Source organism: Suricata suricatta, chromosome 4 (genome assembly GCF_006229205.1).
Source record: "Suricata suricatta isolate VVHF042 chromosome 4, meerkat_22Aug2017_6uvM2_HiC, whole genome shotgun sequence".
In the NCBI taxonomy this organism is placed as follows: Eukaryota; Metazoa; Chordata; class Mammalia; order Carnivora; family Herpestidae; genus Suricata; species Suricata suricatta.
The window spans coordinates 55,957,624-55,984,549 of NC_043703.1; the positions used below are offsets into that span (position 1 = coordinate 55,957,624).

Sequence of the window (26,926 nt, forward strand, 5' to 3'; positions counted from 1 at the left end):
TAAAAGTATTGACAGCTGATGGCTCACAGCTAAGCTCAGGAATTGTTACCAATTCAGGGTACCAAGTGGCCTTACCCAAATTACATCCTCGCTTTAGGGGCAGTCCACATCCAATGGCTGGTTGATGAAGTGGACATAAGTGTGTCCCCTTGCCTTGTGGGAGCACAACTTTGAATGGAAATCCCAATTCCAAAGCTTTCCATGGGGTCACCTAAGTTCTCTACTGCAGTTCAACTTGTCCTCTGCCTAGTTCTGCTTCCAACCATCCCCAGTGGACATTCCCGGGAGCACTCTCCAACAAACTTCTTGTACAAACATTTCCACTCAGAGTTTTTTCCCAGGGAACCCACCATAATTCAGCAAATATATGTGGTGACAATTCATCTGGCACTCTGGCTTTTCAGGAAATGAGGGGATAATAGTTTCTACCTCATCTCATTGTTGTAAGGAGTCAACAAGCAAAATTAGTGAAACAACTGTGCAAAGTTTCAGGTGCAATATAAACTTGACTGAGTCACCCAGGTACTGATACTAATTTTTAGAATGTCATGTCAAGTGTCTGATTCCTGATTTCGACTGAGATCATGATCTCATGGTTCATGGGATGGAGCCCTTCATTGGGCTCCACACTGGCTATGAAGGCTGCTTAAGATTCTCTATGACCCTCTCTGAAAAAAAATTAATGATAATAGTAATAATTATCATTAGTATTTCTTTGTCTCCGGATGTCTTCACCAAAGAGAGATTAGTGGTCTTGTCATGCTTATCCTCAAATAATATTAGTGAATACCTTGTAGCCTAATATTCTAAACTTGGTCTCTAAATCCAGACAAATCTTTTCTCTATTTTATTGAATAGAGATACTAGTGACTGTAGACTATAATTTTTGTCTCCAAAACATTTTATGTTAGAATAAATGAAAGAGCTACTTAAAAATCTATGGCTAATTAAATTTAGTCATGGATTACTTCTGTGTTGTATGAAAGAAATTGGTTAAAGTATTTCTAAAACTTGTTCACATGTAGACTCTGACTCTTCAAAAACACACTAGAGTCATGGATGTCCATGGTTTTCCACACCGCCAGTAATCATCAGTCTACTGACAGCATGAACAGTGCTGGCTGCATTTTGTAAGAAAATTCACAGAGAACAAAAGACACAGGCTTTCCAGTTCTGCAGAGCTAGCTTACTTTTAACTTAAGCATTAGGAATGATGCTAAATCTGTCTGATATGCCTCCTTTCTCACCACCTCCACAACTATTTGTTTCATGGGAGTTAAAAGTCCCACTATCCCATCTGGGATTTTCTTCCCTAAACTTGCCACACATTCTACAAGTTTTCAACCTGGCACTGATGTTTATGACCAAACAGACAATGAGAACTGTTGTGACTTCCAGCTGGCTAGAGCAATTGTAAGATTCCACCAATTTGAAGATGCAGCATGACATCTAAGAAAATAAATTGTAAAATGTTTGCCTCAGAATCAATGAATAGAATAATCTTTCTAAAGCTGTTTCCTTTTATCTTATGTAATAAGATAATGTTACTTGCCTCATATAGATGTTGTAAGGGCTAAATAAGATGGTCCAGAGGGATGGTTAGCATATAGTGAGCATTTTTTTAATGTTTTATTTATTTTTGATACAGAGAGAGACAGAGCATGAGAGGGGGAGGGGCAGAGAGAGAAGGAGACACAGAACCGGAAGCAGGCTCCAGGCTCTGAGCTAGCTGTCAGCACAGAGTCTGACGCGGGGCTCGAACCCACGAATGTGAGATCTGACCTGAGCCGAAGTCAGAGGCTTAACCGACTGAGCCACCCAGGCGTCCCTATAGTGAGCATTTGATAAGTAATATTTGCTATTACTGTTGTTAAAAATTATTAGTTAACCTCAGCTGAAAGATGTAGCCCATCAGTATCATGTATTGGTAAACTCATGACTAGTACTGAAAATTGTTACCTAATGACTGATTTATCTCTCTTATGAGTTCTTGGGATCTGCTTTCCCTAATATAACACTCTTCCCCTACCAGGCCTAAAATTCTTACCATTCAAAATAAAGGAACTGAATCTAGGAGACCAACATACAGAAAGTGCCCACCAGAGCTTTCTAATGATTGATCTAATTGATTAATATTAGCTATTCTTCTGTAGTACCAAAGGAAATTTAAAATAAGAATATGTGTTTTTCTGAGAGCTGAATTTAAATTTGTTTCATTACATGTAAAACTTGTATACCAAAGATAGAATATTCAAATCATCACATGACCCCATTATTAATTTTAAAAATATAGTTGTTGGGGTACCTGTGTGGCTCAGTCAGCTGAGCAACTGCCTCTTGATTTCAGTTCAGGTCATGGTTTGTGGGACAGGTACTGCATTGGGCTCCAAACTGACAGCAGGGAGTCTGCTTAGGATTCTCTCTTTACCTCTCTGCTCGTTTACTCTCTCTCAAAAGGAATAAAAAATATAGTTACCAAATAGGTATGTGTTCCTAAGAAGAGGAGAAAAATATCTTGCAACCACTGTTTTCAACTCCACAGCTACCTCCATAACTACTGATATTCATATTATTTACATAAGCCAGAAATTGTGGGTTTTATTCTGATTATAGTCTCACTCCAAAGACTCTTTCTTCCTTAGACATTTCCTATTCTTCCTCTCAAAGATTGAAGAGCTCTGAATAATTTTAAATACCTCAGTTTTACTAATAATCAGGGCTACAGATCAGGAAAGACAAACATTGAGAAACATCATGCATAATGTGAGGAAATACCATCTGTTTCCAGACTCAGAACATATCATATGAAAAATCCAAATTTTACATTTCAAAAATAGGATTTTGTAGATGACCATATATACTAAAAATGACATGGAATATCAGATTCATTTGCCACATATAGGATGACACTTATTGTCAATTAGTTACACAAGATTTCATGTCATACTCATGCATATGAGCTGTGATTACAAAATTCTGAGACAGATTCCATAAAACATGCATGAAAATAGGAATATACGTGCACCAATATGAATATTACCTTGGATCCAAATCCCACATTTTTTTTATTACCCGAATGGCATAAGACATGCTATGAAAGTTGCTTCCTCTCCCTAATCCTGTCACCTATCATATCCAGCAGTAGAAAATATATCATGCAATTCCTGAGATATCAGAGAACTATCTAACCTCTTCCTATTGTCATATTCTATTCTATTTCTTTTATTTTTAATGTTTTTGTTTATTATTGAGAGAAACAAAGCATGAGTGGGGGAGAGACAGAAAGAGTGGGAGACACAGAATCTGAAAAAGGCTCCAGGCTCTGAGCTGTCAGCACAGACCCCGATGCGGGGCTCAAACCCAACAACCATGAGATTATGACCAGAGCTGAAGTCAGATGCTTAACCGACCGAGCTATCCAGGCACCCCTATTCTCTTCTATTTCTGCACACAATTAGAAACGAAGGAAGTCATGAGTTGGAAGGTGTCAGAAGTAGTTTGGTTAATACTTGATATTTATCAAATCTGTAATATTAGAGACCCAGTAGAAGGCCCAATCAGTACCTGATTGGTGCTAGAAATAGCCTACAAACTCAGTGAAACTGACTCCACAATATTCATTATATGCTCAAAGAATTACTTTGCCTGAATAAATTCCGCATGCAGTGTAAAGTCCTGGCTGGTGGAGCAGGCTCAAGCTTACAGAACCAGCTCTGCAAATAGGCCACTCAAGAAATTGGCTCACCAGTAATAGATGGCTAAAATTGGTCTGAAGGGCTGGCCTTTAAATATCCAGAGAGAGAAAATGAAACTTAAATTATCCAATTCGTCTGAAAGAAAAAGGGGAAAAACCTGTGAATTATGATATTACTCATAGAAAAGTACATTAGTCAGGAGGATGACCCAGAAGAGGTGCAGTCCCGAAACACGGAGGGCACAACTCTGGTCTGAGAAGGAAAAGGGTTATTTTAAAGGCAGATGCTGCTACTGCAGCCAGATGGAGATTAGCATGCTAGATGGAAAAGGCCGAAATCAAGCAGAGCTTTACTGGAATTTGAAATTACTTCCATTACAAAAGTGCCCATTTCTCTCATTGGCCCTAACTTATACAGATCTGATCCATTCATTTAGACTCAGATTTAGAAACTTAGACTTGGATGAGGTCACCAAAAAAGAGCTATAAGGAAATGAGACCATCTTATTGCAATTCTCTAAAAATTAAACAAAAGTGATAATATTTGAAGAATTTAAGCCATTTCTTCAGAGCGCTTTGGCCATAAAGGGTATCACATTGTCCCCATGAGTTGTTGCTTGAAAGCAACATATATCCTTGTAAGTGATTCTCTTTAAGACAAGCCTTCTTTTAAAGAAACACTCTTAATCTCCCTGGATATCCATAAAGAAGAGCTTTGTCCAAGTTCTAGTTTGCACTTTCCCAGCCTTATCTGTCTCTTTGAAGAGTTAATGATAGGGTATTCTTTCTCTCAGTGTCTCCACGGACCTTCATTATGTTGTTTTCAGCATCAGTGCAGTGGGCATAGTCTGCAGTAATTAATAGTTCCACACCCAGGGCTAGATAAAGGGTCACAATTCTTGGTGACTCCATCGTCTTGACGCTTGTTGCTTTGTATGTCCAGTATCTGAACAAGGGTTTCAAATGAATATGAAAGAAGTGCAGCAGGAAAGGTCCATAATTTGGTTATTTTGGATAGTTGATAAAGCCTGCCAAGTAGAAAGTAAGGGGATAAGCTTGACAGCTTTCAGATTCTACATGAAAGGAATGGCATTCTGACTCCATCAAGTTTTCCAGTCCTGGGCTATGTGTACCAAGGAAGATGGCATCTCATGATCTCCCTAGCACAGTATCAGCTCTGGGCTTATTCATGAAAACCTCATTAACTTGAGGCTAATTTTTCACTGCAACTGGAAGCCTTAGAGGTAGAAGCTTTAGGCAATTCATCCCATGGCATTATTTTTTGCTCTGTGGTCCTTCACTTTATCCACACAGAGTCATAGCAGTTACCTGCCAGAGTTGATACTGTAGGAAGATGCCTAGAACCATGGTCTCTCAAGACTGAAGCACTCTGAATCCTCAACTACTAGGAATGTTGGTCTCATAGCTGCATCTTTCCCCAGGAATTGCCCTCACCAAAGGAAAATGCCTCACCCCAAACTAAACCTCCTCCCTGCAGTATGCATGAAAGATTGATTATGCAACATGCAGTGTGCAAGGGCCCAGCTCCCTTGCCTCAATCTGGGAGGCTCTAGCAGGAAAGTTATTCCAGCTTTAGAGCTCCCCATAGGCTCAGACCAGGACTTCAAGGCAACTTCATTACAGCCCAATGTCCCCTGCTGCTCAATCCTATCTCTGTTACCCCCTTCACAGGAATATTTCTGAGAGCACTTTTCAGCAAACCTCCTGCAATCAAATCTCAGAGTTCACTACCAGGGAACTTGACCTAAGGCAAAAGGTGAGATGAATGAGAATTCAGCATGAATGTAACAATATTTTACATTGACAACATCTTGATTCCTCTTGTCATTCAGTTCAGTTTAGATAAATGTGTGTACAGTGTACTGATTATTTCGTATAGCAAGGTACCCTTCTAAATGCTTTTCTTATACTAACTCCCTTAATATTCAAAACAACACTACAAATGTGCTATTATTAGCCATTTTCTGAATAAGGAAACTGAGTTAATTACCCATATTATTAAGCAATAAATTGAGAGATCCAGGATTTAAACCTGGCCCAAAAGATTCACACAATCATGTAAGAACATTGAGGTGCCAGCCTAAGGGTCAAGGAATGTGCTGTTTTGTGTGGGGCAGCATCACAGCTTTTAGGTGATTAAAAGCCCTGTACATCTCTATTTCTGCTTTGTCTTCTACATTCCCAAAGGAGTCCTGATATGGACAGGCAAAGCTTTCCATTAATGTAAAATTATGCATTTCAATTCTGAAGCCAGTACCACTAATCCTAACCCCCTTGCTGATATTTGGTTTATGAATTGTTATGCTGTGCTATTCTTGCTCCTGGGACATGAGAAAAAGTCTCCAGGGGCTTCCAGGAAAGCATTTGTTGATTATAAAAAGACACAAATAAAGAAAAGTCATTTCATCTGGATTTTTTTTCTGTGATATGGCAACCAGAACATCAAGGAGCCACCTGTGAGGATAAGGGATGCCAGCTTCAGGACAAAACCCAACAGGCTGAAGAGGGCAAAGAGGCAAGGTAGAAAAAGTGTGGGCCCCTGGCATCTTGATTAGATTGTAACTTAACTGACTCCAGACTCATCATTACCTGAAGACTTAATCTTATTTGAAATAATCAAGTTATGTATTGTTTTAGTCTGAGTCCATGTTGGACATGGGAGGGTTGCTTGTAGCGAAAAACATTCTAACTGTAGAAAGCCTGTAAGGTTAGAAGAAAAGTAAGGGTATTTGAGGATTAATAAAGTGAACAAATATAAAAAAAAAATAGTGATAAATAGATTACAAGAAATGACTTGGAAATGAAAACTAATAGAAAAGAATAAGAAAGTAGGATAAATGATGAGAAAGAAAAAGGTCAAATATAACAGAATTAAAGAGTGCAATGTATTTGTTAATATTTATAGAATATTGAAACTGCCCCATCACTAAATCAAGTTGCACAGTAGAAAGTAATTTATTTCCACAAACGCTTCCAAACAAGATGAATCCAAGGAGGTTCACACCATGGCACATAATAATTAACATTTCAAAGGTTAAAAATAAACAGAGACCTTAAGAGATGCAGGAGAGAAAGAAACAAAAAGCTACCTACAAGGGAAAGCTTATAAGGCTATCAGATGGTTTTTCAGCAGAAACTTGCCAGGCCAAAAAGGAGTGGCATAATATCTTCAAAGTGCTGAAAGGAAAAACCCTACAACAAGAATACTCCACACAGCAAGATTATCATTCAGATTTGAAAGAAATAAAAAATGTGTTCCAAAAATGAAGAAGTTTATCATTAAAAGAAATCCCTTTAATATTTCTTATAAGTCAGTTTAAGTGGAAAATAGCCACAGTTAGACATAATAAATCTATGAATAAAGATATGTAAAATGACAATGTATAAAATATGGAGAAGGGAGTAAAAAGGGAAGAAAAAGAGAAAAAGATTATTTTTCCTTTTTCACTATTCTTTTTATAAGAATGTGTTTGAACTTAAATGGCCATAAGTTAATATGGAAAGTTACTTACTTAAGATGTTATTTATGAATGTCATGGTAACCACAAATCGAAAACCTGAGAGAAATACCCAAAAAATAAAGATATCCAAACAAAACACAATAGATGCTCATCAATCACAAAGAAAGAGAACAAGAGAAGGAACAAAGAACTACAAAAACAACCAGAAAACAAATTTTGAAAATGGAAATAAGAATGTACCTATCAATAATTGCATTAAATGTAAATGGCCTGAATGCTCTAATCAAAAGACAGAATGGCAGAATGGATAACACCCATATATATGGTACCTACAGGATATTCACCACAGATCTAAAGATTTAAGACCTCAAGACACAAGCATACATATTTGCATGAATGCACACACACAAAGGATATGTTTCCTGAAATCCATCAAATTCTGCTTAAACCATCAACTAAAACTTGAATGCACAATAATTGTCCTGCTGATGAGTTTTCTGGTGAATCACAAAAAGTTTCAAGCAGGCTCCTATTCCTTTCTAACTACCAATCTTGGATTAGTAAAATGAAAGAATTATTCTTTTTTATTCCTTAGTTCTTTACCATTCAGACTTCTGTACATTGTTATGGATTAAAGCTTGGTACCTTAGATTGAAAGTATTTTTTACACATTGACTCCTTCATACACAATGCAGAAAAGATCATCCTAACAAATGAGTTACTGGCATTTTTCTGCAAAACTGTTAGAGGTTTAACAGAGTGTTCCAACATGTATTTAATGTGTGGTCTGTGAAATAAACTTTCCAGATGCAGCAAAACAAAACAAACAAACAAAAAAAAGGGGAGGGATGAAGAAACAAAACCATGCAAATGGAAGCAAAAACGAAAACTGGGATAACAATACTTAGACAAAACAGACTTTAAAACAAAAACTGTAACAAGAGACAGTGAACAGCATTACCTAATGACATAGGGACCAATCCAACAAAAAGATATAACAATCCGAAATGTCTATGCACCCAGCACTTGAGGTCCTAAATATATAAAGCAAATGCCAACAGACATAAAGAGAAATTGACAGAAATACAAGAGAAGGAGACTTTAACAATCAACTTATATCAATGGAAAGATCATCCCCACAGAAAACCAGTAAGAAAATAATGTCTTTGACACATTGGAGCAGACACAGAACATTGTACTTCAAAAACAGTAAAATACATACTTTTTTCCAGTATACATGGAAAGTTCTCCAGGACAGATCAAATATAAGGCCATAAAATAAGCCTCATAAATTTAAGAATATTGAAATCATCCATGCATTTTTTTCAGACCACAGAAATGGGAAACAAAAAACCACAAATACATGAGATGTAAACAACAAAATCCTAAGCAACCAATGGGTCAATGAAGCAGTCAAAAAATGAAAGGACAACAGCCCCAAGTCTCTAGAACATGGCAAAAGCATTTCTAAGAAAGAATATAGCAACATAACCCAAGCTCAAGAAATAAGAGACTTAACAAAGCCCAAGCATGGAAGGAAGGAAATAATAAGATCAGGGGAGAAATAAGTGATGTATAAATTTTTAAAAACAACATAAAAAAAATCAATGAAACCAAGATATGGTTCTTTAAAAAGATTTTTAAAAATTAAAAATTCTTAGCCAGACTCACTGAGGGAAAAAAAACCCCAAATAAATAAAATCAGAAATGAGAGAGAAATAACTATGGATAACATAATGAAAAATTATATGCCCTCAATATGAACAAACTAGAAGAAATAGATAAATCCCTAGAAACCTTTAGTCTTCCAAACATGATCCAGGAAGAAATAGGAAACCTTAACAGACTGATTACAAGTACAAATATTGAATTGGCAATCAAACCCTTACCAAAAAACATAATTCAGGACCAGATGGATTCACAGGTGAATTCTACCAGACATTTAAAGAATAGTTAATACCTATTCTCCTCAAACTATTACAAAACTAGAAAAATAAAGAAAACTTCCAAATACATTACACTAGGCCAGCTTACCCCGATTCCAAAACCAGACAAAGACACCACACAAACTACAAACCAACATTCCAGATAACTATAAATGTAAAAAACCTCAATAAAATATTATCCAACCACATACAACAGTACATTAAAAAGATCATTTATCATCATCAAGTGGGATTTATTCCTGGGGTGCAAAGATAGTCCAATATGCACAAATCAAATACCACACACCACATCAACAAAATGAAAGATAAAAATCATATGTATCTCAACACTTGCAGAAAACGCATTTGACACGATTCAACATCCATTCATAATAAAAACTCTCAACAAAATGGGGTTAAAGGGAACATATCCTCCTCATAACAAGGGCTATATGGGGGGGGTGGGGGGAACAGCAAACATCATACTCAATGGTGAAAAACCAAGAACCTTACCTCTAAGGTCCAGAATATGAGAAATATATTCACTCTCACCACTTTCACTCAACGTAGTATTGGAAGTCCTGGGCACAGCAATCAGAGAAGGAAAAAAAAAAAAAAACCACAAGACATCCACATCAGTAAAGAAGAAGAAAATCCTGAAGACTTTGCAAAAAATAAATAAAAGAATTCAGAGGATGCAGAATTCATACATAGAAATTGGTAGCATTTCTATACACTAATAATGAAGTTGCAGAAAGAGACAGACAACACCATTTACAATTGCACCAAAAACAATAAAAATCCTAGGAATAAAAATGAGAGGAGTTGATCTGTACTTTAAAAACTATAAAACACTGATGAAAGAAATGGAAGATGACACAAACAAGTGGGAAAATAATCCCTATTCATGGATTAGAAGCATTAAATTGTGCAAATGTCCATATTACCTAAAACAATTTACAGATTCAGTGCAATCACTATCAAAATACCAACATTTTTATAACATGAGAACAAATTATACTAAAATTTGTATGGAACAACAGAAGCCACAAAATAGCCAAAGCAATCCTGAAAAAGAAGACCAAATCTGGATCTATCACAATTCCAGATTTCAAGATACATTACAAAGCTATTGTAATCAAAAAAATGTGATACTGTCACAAAAACAGACACGTATATCAGTGGAATAGAACAGCGACCTTAGAAATGAACCCACATTTATATGGTCAATTAATATACGACAAAGGAGACAAGAATATATAATGGCTGCATAATATTCCATTATGTGTAAACACTTTTTTTTTTTTTTACCACTTAATCCATCAGTGGACACAACAGTTGCTTCCATAATTTGGCTGTTTAAATAAGGATGCAATAAACAGAAGTCTGCATATATCTTTCCAATTTGTTTGCTGTTGGTAATTCCCAATAGTGAAATTACTGAATCACATGGTATGTCTATTTTTAATTTTTTGAGGCTGTCCATTATGTTTTCCACAGTGGCTGCAACAATTTGCATCCCCACCAATAATGCACCACGGTTCCCTTTTCTCCACACCCCCTCCACCAATGCTTGTTTTTTCTTTTTTTGATAATAGTTATTCTGACAGATGTGAGGTGATATCTCTTTGTGGTTTTTATATGCATTTCCTTGATGATTAATGATGAGCATCTTTTCATGTTTTTTTGATTATGTTTTTGGAAAAATGGCTTTTCAGATCCTCTCCCCATTTTTAAAAATTAGACTATTTCCTTTTCTGCTGTCGAGTTGTTTAAATTCTTCAGGTATTTTGGATATTAACCCCTTATTATATATATCATTTGCAAATATCTTTTCCCATCCAGTACTTGGCCTTTACATCTGTTGATTTCCTTTGATGTGTAAAACCATTTTATTTTGGTACAGTCCCGCTACATTATTTTTGCTTTTGTTTCTCTTGTCTGAGACATATCTAGAAAAATGTGGATCCCAAATCAACACCCAAAAAACACGTAATCCAGTGAAGAAATAGGTCAAGGTCATAAGGGACACTTTTTTAAAAAAAGACATCCAGATGGCTAACAGACGTGTGGAAAGATGCTCAACATCATTTATCATCAAGGAAATACAAATCAACCACAATGACATACTGCCTCACACATGTCAGAATGGCTATAGTTAAAAACTCAGCAACAATAAATGTTGGCAAGGCTATGGAGAAAGAGGGACACTTTTGTACTGCTGGTGGGAATGCAAACTGGTACAGCCACTCTGGAAAACAGTATGGAGGTTTCTCAAAAAATTAAAAATAGAGTCACTCTACAACCCAGTAATTACACTACATGCACACCCAATGTTTTTAGCAGTGCTATCAACAATAGCCAAATTATGGAAAGAGCCCAAGTGTCCATAGACTGACAAATGGATAGAGCAGATGTGGCATATTTATACAATGGAATACCTAGTAATGAAAAAGAATGAAATCTTGCCACTTGCAACAATGTGGATAAAACTAGTGTATTATGCTAAGAAAAATGTCATAGAAAGATAAATATCACATAATTTCACCCATATGTGGAATTTAAGAAACACAACAGATGAACATAGGGGAAGGGAAGCAAAAATAAGATAAAAACGGAGAGGGAGGCAAACCATAAGAGACTCTTAAATACAGAGAACAAATTGAAGGAGGGAAGGTTGGTGGAGGAATGGGTTAAATGGGTGATGGGCATTAAGGAGGGCACTTATTGGGATGAGTATTGGATTGATATGTAAGTGATGAATCACTAATTTCTACTCCTGAAACCATTATTACACTATATGTTAACTAACTTAGATTTATATAAAATTTTAAAAAAGAAGAAGAAAGAAAATGTGTGTAGGCCAATGCGAAAAAAACTACTGCCTAGGCTTTATTCTAGGAGCTTTATGGCTTCAGGTCTCCCATTTAGGTCTTTACTCCATTTTGTTTATTTTTGTGTATGGTGTTAGAAAGTAGTCCAGTTTTCCCAGAACTGATTTATTGAATTGACTGTCTTTTCCCCATTGTATATTCTTGCCTCATTTTTTGTGAATTAATTGACCATATAGGCCTGGCTTTACTTATGGGCTCTATTCCATTCCATTGACCTATGTGTCTTTTTTTGCACCAGTAGCATACTGTTTTAATTATTACAGCTTTGTATTGTATATTGACATCCAGGATTGTGATTACTCATGCTGTGTTTTTTCTCAAGATTGCCTTGGCTACTGGGGATGTTTTTGGTTCCATACAAAATTTTAGATTATTTGTTCCAGTGTTATAAAAAATGTTGTGGGTAATTTGATAATTATCACACTGACGGTAGAAGGCTTTGGATGGTATGGACATTTTAACAATATTAATTCTTCCAATCCATGAATATGTATTTTATTTTCAGTTGTTTTCTCATCTACAATATGTTTCATTGATGTTCTATAGTTTTCAGAGTACAGGTCTTTTACCTCCTTGGTCATATTTATTCTTGGTATTTTATTCTTCTTGGTGCAATTTAAATGGAATTATTTTCTTAATTTTTCTATTTCATTTTTAGCATGTAGAAATTCAACAGTTTTCTGTATATTAATTTTGTTTCCTGCAACTTTACTAAATTCATTTATCACTTCTATTAGTTTTTTTGGTGGTGTCTAAGGTTTTCTATATATAATAGCATGTCATCTGTTAACAGTGACAGTTTTAATTCTTTCATAGCACTTTGGATGCTTTTTGTTTTTCTTGTCTAAATGCTGTAGCCAAGACTTCCAGTACTATGTGAAATAAAAGTGGTGGAGTGGACATCCTTAGCCTACTCTTTTTTTTAATGGTTGTTTATTTTGAGAGAGAGAGAGAAAATGTGAGCAGGGGAGACAGAGAAGCCCCAGCAGGATCCGCACTATCAGTGCAGAGCCCAACAATCAGACATTTACCCAACTAAGCCACACAGGTGCCTCATTTTATTCTTGACCTTAGAAATAAAAGCTCTCAGTCTTTAAAAAAAACAAACTGTGAGGAGTTGTGGCAAGACTGAGGAGAAATAGGGAGTTCTGTACTTCCTGCCCACAACTCTCAAAGAAGAGCTGAAGCCAAAGGACTCTGAACTGCAAGACTCTGGGAGGAAAAGAGATGGAATCGACTAAGAAGACAGCCTCAGAGGTGTGTGATTGCGAACTGGGGAAGATAAAAATGGGCTGAGACATATAGGCACGGAGGGGAGGGAACCCCCTCTGAGGAGAGACAAACAAGAGGGGCACCTGGGTAGCTCAGTTGGTTAAGCGTCTGACTTCAGCTCAGGTCATGATCTCACGTTTGTGGGTTCAAGCCCCACGTTGGACTCTGTGCTGACCGCTCAGAGCCTGGAGCCTGCTTCTGATTCTGGGTCTCCCTCTCTCTCTCACCCTCCCCGCTCATGCTCTGTCTCTCTCTGTCTCAAAAATAAATAAAACATTAAAAAGAAAAAGAGTAGCTGGGGAATCTTAGAATGGTTCCTGGAAAAAAAGAAAAAATGCAGCCTGGGACAGGAAGGGGTCCTATCATCCCTTCTCTATCCACAGGGCTTTCAGAGAGAGATCCGATCTATAACTGCAGAGCTTTTTTGGGCCGGGTTTTCAAGGGATCGCAGTCGCAGTCAGATTCAGGAGGAACCCTCTCCTTCTCGAACCCCAGTAAGAAGTGCCAGGCTTCCAGTGTGGGATTGCATTTCAGGCACTATTTTTAAGGTACACAGAGTAAGATGTGGAAACGAGGCTGGGCAAGGGACATAGAACAGGGCTCACCTTAGTTGCGACTGTGGCACAGGAGGATCAGACCCAAAAGAGTGTTCTGCAATGCCTGGTTAGAGAAGGGACTGAGGGGTTGCCATTTTTCTCCCCACAACCACCAAGGCGGGGCCCAATGGACCCACAGTGAGGGCAAGACCCACCTACACCAAACCAAGCCCATCTGCACTGTGTACCTGCTTTGTTGCCAGAGCCTGGATATGGAAACAGCCCCTCCCAAGATCAGCACTGATGCATTGAGTGACTGACTCTAGATCAATTCTTGCTATTCAGATATATTCTCCCTTATCTCACTCTTAACTCTCCCCCCACTAGACCCAGGATTCTGGTTATAGGTTTGCTTCAATAGGTATATATAATCCATTCCCTTGATGCATGTTCTATCTCCATCATTACTTTCCTTTCACTGTCTCTGAAATAATCAGACTATATAGTTTCTCTGGGCAACATTATCTCCTCACCTCATGCTATATGCTCCTTTTTCTATATGTAAATTAAGCCTTTTAGTCTCTCTGCCTGGTCAGTGTTCAACTTCTCTTTCTCCCCACCCGTCATTTCTCTCTTTGTTTATGCTCTCCCATCAGCACAGCCTCCATGCTGCTCTTTACTTATAGCTGGGATTTCTGGTTTTATCCTTTTAGACTATTCTTTCTCTTTTGTTGTTTCTTTTTTCCTTCCAGTTTGCTTGCTTGTTTGATTTTCTGCTGCATTTCTGTGCTTTTGTTCCCTGTTTGTATGGTTACCTTTCCAGGGCTACCTCAAGAAACAAGCCAAAGTACACATAGTGGAGGGTCCCAAATATCACTATGAGTAGAGAAATAAAATAACCAAAGTCTTAAGGAGAGAGACTAAGGAACACCATTAAAAGAACACTTCTTGAATGTACAGTTCTGGACAGTCTATGAGCCTCCTTTAATACTGCATTACTTACAGATGCAGAGCACATAACAAGCTTTGAAAACTGAGAAGAGGCAGAAAGCTAGCCAAAATGATGAAACAGAAGAACTCTCCTCTAAAGAAATTCCAGGAGGAAGTGACAGCTAAGATTTGGTCAAAACAGATATAAGCAATGTAACTGAGCAAGAATCTAGAACCAAAATTAATCACTGGGCTTGAAAAAAGCATGGTAGACCCCAGATACACCATTGCTACAAGATTATGGACTTTAAAAATACTTGTGATGAATAAAAAATGCTATAAACGAGGTGCATAGTAAAATGAAGGGGGCTACTGCATAAATTGAAGAGGCATAGAGGAGAATAGCTGAATTAGAAGACACAATTGTAGAAAAAGAGGATGCCAAGGAAAAGATAAGCTGTTCCAGGAGCATGAAGGAGAAATTGAGAGCCAAGTGATGCAATCAAATGGAACAACATCCGCATCATAGATATTCCAAAGGGGGGGGTGGGGGGCTGAAGGGGTACTTGAATAAATTATAGCTGAAAAATTCCCCAATCTGGGAAAGCAAACAGACATTGAAATCCAAGAGGCACAGAGAACCCCTTAAGACATCACTTGATTCCATCTTGTGCATGACATATCATAGTGAAACTGGCACAATATAAGGTTAAAGAGAGAATTCTGAAAGCAGCTAAGGATAAACAGGACTTAATATTACAAAAGTAAATACACCAGGGTAGTAGCAGACCTAGCTACTAAAACTTGGAAGGTCAGAAAGGAATGGCAGGAAATCTTCAGTGTGATGAACAGGAAAAATTGAAGCCAACAATCCTTTATCCAGCAAGCCTGTCATTCAGAATAGAAGGAGAGATAAAGGTTTTCCCAAACAAACAATGAAGGAATTCATCACCACTAAACCAGCCCTACAAGAGATCCTCATGGGGTTTCTATGAGGGAAATGTTGCAAGGAACATAAGGTACCTGAGATACCACTACAAGCATGAATCCTAAATGGAACACAATGACTCTATACCCATAGTTTTCAATAATAACACTGAATGTAAATGGGCTAAATGCTACAATCAAAAGACACAGTGTAGCAGAATGGATTTTAAAAAATCCATCTATTTGCTATCTATAAGAGACTCATTTTAGGCCTGAAGATACCTTTAGATTGAAAGTAAAGGGATGGAGAAATATCTATCATGCTATTGGAAGTCAAAAGAAAGCCAGAGTACCCATACTTATATCAGACAAACTGGACTTAAAAGTAAAGGCAGTAACAAAATATAAAGAAGGACATTGTATAATAGTTACAGGGTCTCTCCATCAGAAAGAGCTAACAATTATAAACATCTACACACTGAATTCAGGAGCACCCATATACGTAAAACAATCGCAAACCAAAATAACCTTATTGATAAGAATGTGCTAATTGCAGGGGACTTTAATATTCCACTTACATCAATGGATAAATAGACCAGAAAGAAGATCACTAAAGAAACAAGGGACCTGAATGGCACATTGGAACAGATGGAAATAATAGATATATTTAGAACTCTACATTCCTGAGGCTATGGAATTCACTTTCTTCTGGAGTGTTCATAGTACATTCTCCAAGATAGATCACACACTGGGTCAACAAACAGTCCTCCATAAATATAAATGAATTGAGATCATACCATGCACACTTTCAGATCACAATGCTATGAAACTTGGTATCAATCACAGGAAAAAGTCTGGAAAATCTCCAAAAACATGGAGGTTAAAAACCACCCTACTAAAGAATGATTGGGCCAATCAGGCAATTAGAGAAGAAATTAAAAAATATATGGAAGCCAATCAAAATGAAAATACAATCCAAACACTCTGGGAGGCAGTAAAGGCAGTCCTAGGAGGAAACTACGTTGCATCAAGAACTATTTCAAGAAACAAGAAAAAGCGCAAATACAGAATCTAAAAGTGCACCTAAAGGAACTATAAGCAGAGCCTCAGAAATACCCCAAACCAAGCAGAAGAGAAATAATAAAGATCAGGGCATAAATAAACACTCTAGAATCCCAAAAAACGCAGTTGAACACATCAATGAAACCAAGAGTTCATTTTTTGAAAAAATGAAATTGAGAAGCCTCTAGTCAGGCTTCTCAAAAAGAAAAGAGAGAACACACAAATAGACAAAATCATGAATGAAAATGGATCTATTACAACCAATCCATCGGAAATACTAGCAATTAGCAGGGAATACTATGAAACATCATATGCCAACAAACTGGACAACCTAGAAGAAATGGACAAATTCCTAAACACACACCCGCACTAACAAAATTCAAACAGGAAGATTCAGGAAGTCTGAACAGACTCATAACTAGTGAAGAAATTGAGTCAGTTATCAAAGCCAGCATCACTCTGATTCCCAAACCAGAGATGCAGCAAAAACAAACAAACAAACAAAAAAAAAAAAAAAAAAACCCAGAACTACAGGCCAATATCCTTAATGAATATTAATGCAAAACTCTTCAACAAGATAGTAGCAAATCAAATTCCACAGCATATAAAAAGAATTATCCACCATGATCAAGTGGGATTTATTCTTGGGTTACAGGGCTGGTTCGATATTCTCAAATCAATGTGATACATCACATTAACAAAAGAAAAGATAAAAACCATATGATCCTCTCGATAGATGCAAAAAAAAAAAAAGCACTGGACAAAATACAGCATCCTTTCTTAATAAAGACTCTCAAGAAAGTTGGGATAGAAGGAACTTACTTAAATATCATAAAAGCAATTTATGAAAATCCCACAGCTGATATCATCCTCAATGGAGAAAAACTGAGAACTTTTCCCCTGAGATCTGGAGCACAACAAAAATGTCCACTCTCACCACTGTTTAACATAGTGCTAAAAGTCCTAGCATCAGTAATCAAACAAGAAAAGGTAATAAAAGCCACCAGAATTGGAAAAGATGAAGTCAAACTTTCATTTTTCACAGATGACATGATATTCTACATGGAAAACCCAACAGACTCTACCAGATGCCTTCTAGAATTGATCCATAAATTCAGCAAAGTCACTGGGTACAAAAACAATGTAAAGAAATTGGTGGCATTTTTATACACCAATAATAAAGCAACAGAAAAAGAAATCAAGAAACTGATCCTATTCACAATTACACAAAAAACCATAAAGTCCCTAGGAATAAACGTACCCAAAGATGTAAAAGACCTGTATGCTGAAAACTATAGAAAACTTATGAAGGAAATTGAAGACACCAAGAAATGTAAAAACATTCCATGCTCATGGATCGGAAAAATAAATATTGTTAGATTGTCAATACTACCCAAAGCAATCCACACATTCAATGCAATCCCAATCAAAATTGCACCACCATTCTTCTCAAAGCGAGAACAAACAATCCTAAAATTTGTATGGAACCACAAGACTCCAAATAACCAAAGTCATATTGAAGAAGAAAACCAAAATGGGAGGCATCACCATCCCAGACGACAGTATGGTATTGGCGCAAAAACGGACACATCGACCAATGGAATAGAATAGAGAACCCAGAACTGGACCCACAAATGTATGGCCAATTAACCTTTGACAAAACAGAAAAGAGTATCCAATGGTAAAAAGATAGCCTCTTTAACACGTGGTGCTGGGAGAGTGACCACAACATGCAGAAGAATGAAACTAGACCACTTTCTTATACAATACACAACAATAAATGCAGAATGGATGAAGGACTTCAATGTGAGACAGGAAATCATCAAAACCCTAGAGGAAAATCAGGAAACAACCTCCTTGACCTCAACCACAGCCATTTCCTACTGGACACATCTCCAAAGGCAAGGGAATCGAGAGCAAAAATGAACTATTGGGACCTCATCAAGATAAAAAGCTTCTGCAACGGCAAAGGAAACAATAAAAAAAAACTAATAGGCAACCGATGGAATGGGAAAAGATAGTTGCAAATGACATATCGGATAATGGGCTAGTATCCAAAATCTATAAGGAACTCACCAAACTCCACACCCAAAAAAAACCAAATAATCCAGCGAAGAAATGGGCAGAAGACCTGAATAGATACTTCTCCAAAGAGGACATCCAGATGGCCAACAGACACATGAAACAATGCTCAGCATCACTCCAACAACTGATGAATATATCAAGAAGATGTGGTTTATATATACAATGGAATACGACTTGGCACTGAGAAAGAAAGAAATCTGGCCATTTGTAGCAACATGGATGGACTTCTTGGTGTTATGCTAAGCGAAATAAGTCAGGCTGAGAGGAACGGATACCATATATTTTCACTTATGTGGAACAGGAGAAACTTGGCAGAGGACCATCAGGGAGGTGAAGGGGAAAAAATAGTTAAGGAGAGGGAGGGAGGGAAACCGTGAGAGATTTTTAAATATTGAGAACAAACTGAGCGTTGGTGAGGGTGGGGGATAAGAGGAGATGGGCATGAAGGAGAGCACTTGCTGGGATGAGCACTGGGTGTTATATGGTGGTCTAAGCCAACTTGACAATAAACTATGAAAGAAACAAAAGCTCTCAGTTTTTCACCATTGACTCTGTCTGATGTTACCTGTGGGTTTTTCATATAATGTCTTTATTATGTTGAGGTATGTTTCATGTACAACTAATTGTTGAGAATTTTTATCATAAATGAATGTTATAAGAAATGATTTTCCTGCATCTGCTGAGAGAAATATGTATTTTATCCTTATTTATTTATGTGATGTATTAATTGATTTGACAATATTCAACCACCATTTTATTTCTGGAATTAATCCTACTTGATTGTATGAATGATTTCTTTAAAGTATTATTGGATGGGGTTTATTAATATTTGGTTGAAAATTGTTGTATCTATATTCATCACAAATATTGTCTGTAATTTTCTTTTTGTACTGTCTTTGGTTTCGATATTAGGGTAATGCTGCCCTCATAGAATAAATTTGGAAGCTTTCCTTCCTCTTCTATTTTGGTAATAGTTTGAGGAGAATAATTATTAACTCTTCTTTAAGTGTTTGCAGGTATTCATCTCTAATGCAACTTACCCATGGACTTTTGTTTTTTGGGGATGTTTTCTTTAATCACGGATTCAATTTAATTACTATGAATTAGCCTGTTCAAATTTTCTGTTTCTTCAGATTCAGCTTTGAAGTTTATATTTCTATGAATTTGTCCATTTCTTCTTGACTGTACAATTTGTTGGCATATTCCTTAATAACAATCTTATCATCCTTTATATTTTTATGGTACTGGCTCTTTCTCCTATTTCATTTTGAAAATTTTTTTAACATTTTATTTTTGAGAGACAGAGAGAGACAGATCATGAGCAGGAAGGGCAGAGAGAGAGGGACACACAGAATCTGAAGCAGGCTCCCGACTCTGGACTGTCAGCACAGAGCCCGACAGAGGGCTCAAACCCACGAACTGTGAGATCATGACCTGAGCTGAAGTCAGACGCTTAACCGACTGAGCCACCCAGGCTCTCCTCTCCTATTTCATTTTGATTTTGAGTACTCTTTTTTGCTTGATGAGTATGGAAAAAGATTTATCAATTTTCTTTATCTTTTCAAAGAACTGGCTCCTGGTTTATTGATCTGTTGGTGATTATTTTGGTTTTTTTGTTTGTTTTTTAGTCTGTTTTGTTTACTTATGCTCTAATCTCTATTATTTCTATTAGCTCTGGGCTTTGTTCTGTTTTTAACTTCTTCAGTTGTAAGGATGTGTTGTTTGAGAATTTCCTTGTCCTTGAGATAGGTCTGTATTACTATAAACTTTCCTTTTAGACCTGTTTTTCTGAATTCCAAAGAGTTTGGACCATTCCACGTACATTTTCATTTATCTCCAAGTATTTTTTTATTTCTTCAATTTCTTGGTTTATCCATTCATTGTTTAGTAGCTTATTGTTTAGCCTCTGTGTGTTTGTGTTCTTCCCCAGATTCTTTTCCTTGTAATTAAATATTAGTTTCATACTGGTGTAGTCACATAAAATGCTTGATTATCATTTTCATCTTAAATTTCTTAAGGCTTCTGTTGTGGCCAAAAATGTGATCTATCCTAGAGAATGTTCTTATGCACTTGAAAAGAATGTGTATTCTGTTTTGGCTGAAATGTTCTATATGTATCTGTTAGGTCCGCCTGGTCCAATGTGTCATTCAAAGCCACTATGTCCTTATTGATTTTTCTGCCTGAATAATCGACCCATTGATGTAAGTTGGGTCTTTCAGTTCCCAACTTTTTTAGTTTTTTATTATTTTATTACTGTCAATTTCTCCCTTTATGTCCATTAATAATCACTTTATACTTACAGGTGGTCCCATGTTGGGTGCAAAGATATTTATAGCTGTTATATGCTCTTGTTCAATTGTCCCCTTTATATTATGCAGTGCTCTTCTTTTGTATCTCTTGCTACAGTCTTTGTTTGAAGGTCCACTTTGTCTGGTATAAGTATTGTCCTCCCAGTTTCTTTTCTTTTTGGTCTCCATTTGCATGGTATATGTATTTTCATCTCTTAACTGTCAACATGTCTTTTGGGGACTACAGTCAGTCTCTTGTAGGTAAGCTTATAGATGGGTATTTTTTTTATCCATTCATTAAGCTTATGTCTTTTGATTGGAGCATTTAGTTCACTTACATTTAAATGATGATAAATAGGTGTATATTTATTGCCATTTTGTTATCTCTTTTCTGGTTGTGGTTGTGATTCTCTGGTTTTTTTTTTTCTTGCTCTCTTCCTTTGTGGTTTGATGGCTTTCTTTAGTGTTGAGCTTGGTTTCCTTTATTATTATTTTTTTTGTATCTGTTATAGGTGTTTGATGCGTAGTTACCATTAAGTTGATATATAACAGTTTATGTGTAGCAGTCTATATTAAGTTGATGGTCAATTCACTTCACATACATTCTAAAAGCACTACATTTTTCTCTCTCCAAATACCATTTTATATGTATAAAGTCATGCTTAACAACATTTGTGCATCCTTTGGCTCTTTTTTATAGATATAATTTCTTTAACTGCTTTTGTGCTTTCACTGCTTTTTGTGTTTTCTAAGTGATTAATCTATAATTTTTATATTTACCTGTGAAATTTTCCTCTTAATAATTTTCTTACCTTCAGTTTTAGACTTTTCTTTCCACTCAAAGAATTCCCGTTAATACTCTAACAAGGCTGCCTTCGTGGTGATGAACTCTGTTGGCTTATGATTGTCTGGGAAACTCTCCTATTGTGACTGATCACCTTGCTGAGAAGAGCATTCTTGGTCGCAGCGTTTTTCCTTTCTGCTCTTTAAGCATATTATGCCACTTCTTTAGGCCTCCAACGGTGCTGCTCAAAAATCAGGTGATAGCCTTCTAGAGTTTCCTTTGTATGTAACTCTTTTCCTTTCTCTTGATGTCTTAAAATTCCCCTCTGTATCATTACCCTTTGTCATTTTAATTGTGTCTTAGTGTGGACATCCTTGGATTAATTTTCTTAGGGTCTCTCTGTGGCTCCTGGATTAGTATGTCTTTTTCTTTCCCCAGCTTAGGGAGGTTTTCTGCCCCTTTTCTCTCTCTCTTCCTCTGGGATTCCTAAAATGTGAATTATTCCCTGGTCTTTTTGCTGTTTAGCTTGGTTAGTTTCCGCTACTCTATCTCCAGATCATTGCCCTGTTCTGCCTCCTCTAATCTGTAATGATTCCCTCCAGTATACTTTTTAGTTTTACTTATTTTGAGATATGGAGAGAGCGCAAGCAAGGGAGGGGTAGAGAGAAGCCCACATATGTTCTGTGCTGTCAATAGCATTCAGAGACAATATAATCAACAAGATTTAACCAATGAACACAGGGATCAAAGGAGATCATACAACTTGCACAATTATCAAATTCTCCTACTTTTCAAGTAATTATTAAATGATTTTAAAAATGGTAGGAACGGCAATTTTGCAAACCATTTGTTAAACAATTTTTATGTGGTAGTAGTATCCCACATGCACACACAAAAAAATCTAAGGTAGTTATTTCAACAAATCTTCACACAGACTGAATTTCACTGTTTTAAAAATATTTTCAAGACTTTGGGGAAGATGCAGATTAGGAGGAACCTAAGCTCACATTGACCCACAGACACACCAAGATAACAGCTGTATCAGTACAAGTTACCCAGAAAACAACTTTGAAGACTTGTGAAACAGACTTACACAGTAAATCATAGAGAGGAGGCTCATTGGAAAGGGTAGGAGGGACAGAAATATGATTTAGGACCAAACATCAAGCAACACTAACCACAAACAGAGGGATACCACAAGTACAGAGAAGCAAGAGGAACAGACCCCACACAAGGGACATGAGTCCCAATCTGTGGCTTTGGAAACTGGTAAGACTTACCTTTGTGACTTTTTACAATCAGTGGTGATTGTTCTGACCCAGCCAGCAGGTCGGTCGATCGTTGAGGGTTCCTGAGGGAGGGAGTGAGAACAGGGTAGGGCAGGGAGCACAAAAAATGGAGGCAAGACAAACGTTTCTGATCAAGCCTCAGTTTATTGAAAAAACACACACACCTTATATAAGGTTCAAGGCAGGAAGCTAGGCAGCTGACCTAGGTCAGTTGCTAGGAAACAGGGTCAAGTGATTAAGGCTAGGGTAAAGGAGGAACCAAACCGAAGTTTCTAGTGCAGCACCTGAGGCCTGAGGGGCTGACACTACCCTGCCTGCAGGTGGCTGATCTTTGTTCTTCTGGCAGCTCCTGACAGGGAGTGGCACTTCCCTGCCTACAGGCGGCTGATCTTAGCAGCTCCCCACAGGGAGTGACATTTCCTTGCCTGCAAGCAGCTGATCTTTGCAGCTCCCCACACAGTGGGACTTCATTTCTGCTATTTTAAAAATCAGTGGGCTTAGTTGTGAGAGAGCTGGGGTATAATAGGAAATGGAGTCTCCATCCTTAAAGAGCCAGCATAACAAACAACACAGCCAAGACATAGCATAAAAGTAGCAGTTTAAGAAGTACCTGAGCATACACAAAGGAGATTTACTTACTAATCATATAATATGCATTGAAGGCGTGGGATCTTTAGGAGACTTCTCCAAGACCAAAGGAGCTGGAATTATCCATTCTCACCCACCCTCAAAACAGTCCAGATAGCTGAACTCTTGTGGGAATCAGCACAACACTCCCCACCTATCTTGCTAATACTATATTCCCTACCCCTGTGATCTTCTGTGTAACTATCCTATCCAACCTGCCCCACTTGGCAGGCATCAGCCACGGTGGCTCCTGCTCTAACATCCCATGCAAACAACTCTGGCAGGGAACAATGCCACTCCAAAGTGACTTCTGCCCTGGGGAGAGGGGAAATCACACACACACAATAGTGCACCCCCAGTCTCAGCAGCTGAAGCTTATAGCTGGCAACACAGAGAGAGTGCTCTATCAGTGTGCCCAGCAAGGAAAGCTTATTAAGGAACAAGGTGGGGAGAGCACCCTTCAGTTTGGTGTGACTGCAGCCCCAGCAGAGAGGTTCAGGGCAGGCATCTGGGCTGACTGCTGACAAGGCCCAACTATAAGCATTTGGTGGCCTCAAACAGGCCCCAAGTAGCTCAGGAACCAAACCCTGCCCAGCATGCCCACAACAAGTAAAGTGGGCCATTTCAGCTGACTATCCTGAAAGCAATCCAGACTTAGCCATACACATACGGCACATGCAGCCCATTTATGAGATACCCCAAAAGCATCTGGTTCTGGTGAATAGAGAACTTTGTGCTTATAGGACACCACAGGACCTCTTCTTCATAAGGCCACTACTTTCAAGATCAGATGTAGCTGACTTTCTTAACAGAAACAGAGTTAGACAAAGAGGAGACAAGAATATGTTCCAAATGAAAGAACAGAACAAAGGCACAGAAAAAGAGCTAAGATAAGCAATATGCCTGATAGATAATTCTAAAGTAACAGACATAAAGATGCTTATTGGACTTGAGAGTGGAGAATCTCAGTGAGACCTTCAACAAAGAGATAGGAAATATAAAAAAAAGAGCCAATCAGAGATGAAAGACTCAATGACTGAAATAAAAATATGATAGAATCCATAGAAGAACATATCAGTGACCTAGAAGACAGGGTAATGGAAAGTAACCAAGCTAAGTAACAAAGAGTCCAAAAAATAATTAAAAACTAGAACTTCTTGATAGATGAAATTGAAGATGACAAAAACAAATGGAAAGATACCCATGAGCATGTATTGGAAGAATACATATTGTTAAAATGTCTATACTATTCAAAGCAATCTACAGATTTAATGCAATCCTTATCAAAATAACATCAGTATTTTTCACAGAGCTAGGACAAATAATCCTAAAATTTGTATGGAATCACAAAAGACCCTGAATAGCCAAAGCAATCTTGAAAAAGTAGAACAAAGCTGGAGGCATCATTATTTTAGATTTCAAGATATAATACAAAGCTGTAGTAATCAAAACAATATGGTACTGGCACAAAAATAGACACCCAGATCAATGGAACACAGTAGAGAGCCCAGAAATAAAGCCATGCTTATATGGTTAATTAGTCTAAGATAAAGGAGGCAAAATTATACAATGGAAGGAAGACAGTCTTCTCAACAAATGGTGTTGTTGTTAAACTCAAAGACTTAATGTGAGACTTGAAACCATAAAAATACAGGGGGAAACATATACAGTAAGTATTGTGATGTGGCCTTAACGACGTTTTTCTAGAAATGTCTTCTTAAGCAAGGGAAACCAAAGCAAAATTAAACAACGAGGACTATAAAATAAGGTTTTGCAAAGGAACCCAACAAAATGTCAAGGAAACCTGCTGAATGGGAGAAGATATTGCAAGTGATAAATCTAATAAAGGGTTAATATTCAAAATATGTAAAGTACTTCTATAATTCAACCCCCCAAAAATAATCTGATTAAAATGGGCAGAGGACCTGAATAGACAGTTTTTCCAAAAAAGACATACACACGGCCAACAGACACATGAAAATACTCAACATCACTCAAAAGGGAAATGCAAATCAAAACCACAATGAGATATCACCTTATAACTGTCAGAATTGCTAAAATCAAAAAGGCAAGAAATAACCAATGCTGGGGTGGAGAAAAAGGAAACCTCATGCAGTTTCAGCAGGAATGTACATTGGTGCAACCACTGTGGACAAAAGTATGGAAGTTCCTCAAAAAATTAAAAACACAATTACTATGTGATCCACTAATTCCACTACTGTGTATTTACACAAAGAAAATGAAAATACTAATATATGCACCATTATGCTTACTGTAGCATGACCTGCAATAGTCAAGATATGGCAACAACCCAAGTGTCCATTTAGAAATGAACAGATAAAGAAGTCATATATTTTTACAATGGAATACCACTCTGCTATAAAAATGAATGAAATCTTGCCATTCCCAACAATGTGGATGGACCTAGAGTGCATAATCCTAAGTGAAATAAGTCATCTTGACAAAGACAAATAACATGTGGTTTCATTCATATGTGGAATTTAAACACAACAAATGAAGAAACAAAAAAAGAGAAAATAAAGACTCTTAAATACAGAAGACAAATTGGTGGTTGCCAGAGGGGATGGGATGGGGAATGGTGAAAACAGATAAAAGGTATTAAGAGTACATTCATACTGATAAGCTGTGAGTAAGGTACAGAATTTTTGGCTCATTATATATGTAAAATATAAAAAATAAAATGTTCTAAAAAATTTAAATGAGCATAATACACTGACTTAAATAAACATGTACTGCACCTACATTTCCTTCCCAGCATCCATTAAACCACCTCTCCTACAGTAAGAGCAGCAGGTTAAGCCAAGCTTAACAGCAGAACTCAGGTTAAGACCCACAGCCTCTGAAAAGCTCTCTGGAGGAGGAAAATGACATTTGGATGGAAGAGAGTCTGAAGCAGTGAGGTTGGGTGCTAGGTACTGAGATTTCAGGGTTATACATCACACCTGGATACTAAATTTTCTAAACTTTGAGCTTGATGACCACATCAAACTTTCTAGTTGTCTCACATGGAGCAGGAGTGATGCTAGTGCAACACTAGTGGGATGAAAGATAAAGGGAATGGTGTTGAACAAAAGGGCAAATGGCAGTAGTACCATTCATGAAGTTGTTCT

At 37.3% G+C, this 26,926-nt stretch overlaps 1 long non-coding RNA gene across 1 annotated transcript in view; it reads right to left on the reverse strand.

The window, feature by feature from the left end:
- LOC115290775 overlaps positions 1–23,219 on the reverse strand; it is a 46,857-nt gene extending 23,638 nt beyond the window's left edge. Inside the window, exon 1 of the long non-coding RNA XR_003908187.1 lies at positions 23,160–23,219. This is a non-coding gene — a long non-coding RNA (uncharacterized LOC115290775). The remainder of the gene's footprint in view (positions 1–23,159) is intronic.
- Between the last annotated feature and the right edge of the window lie 3,707 nt (positions 23,220–26,926).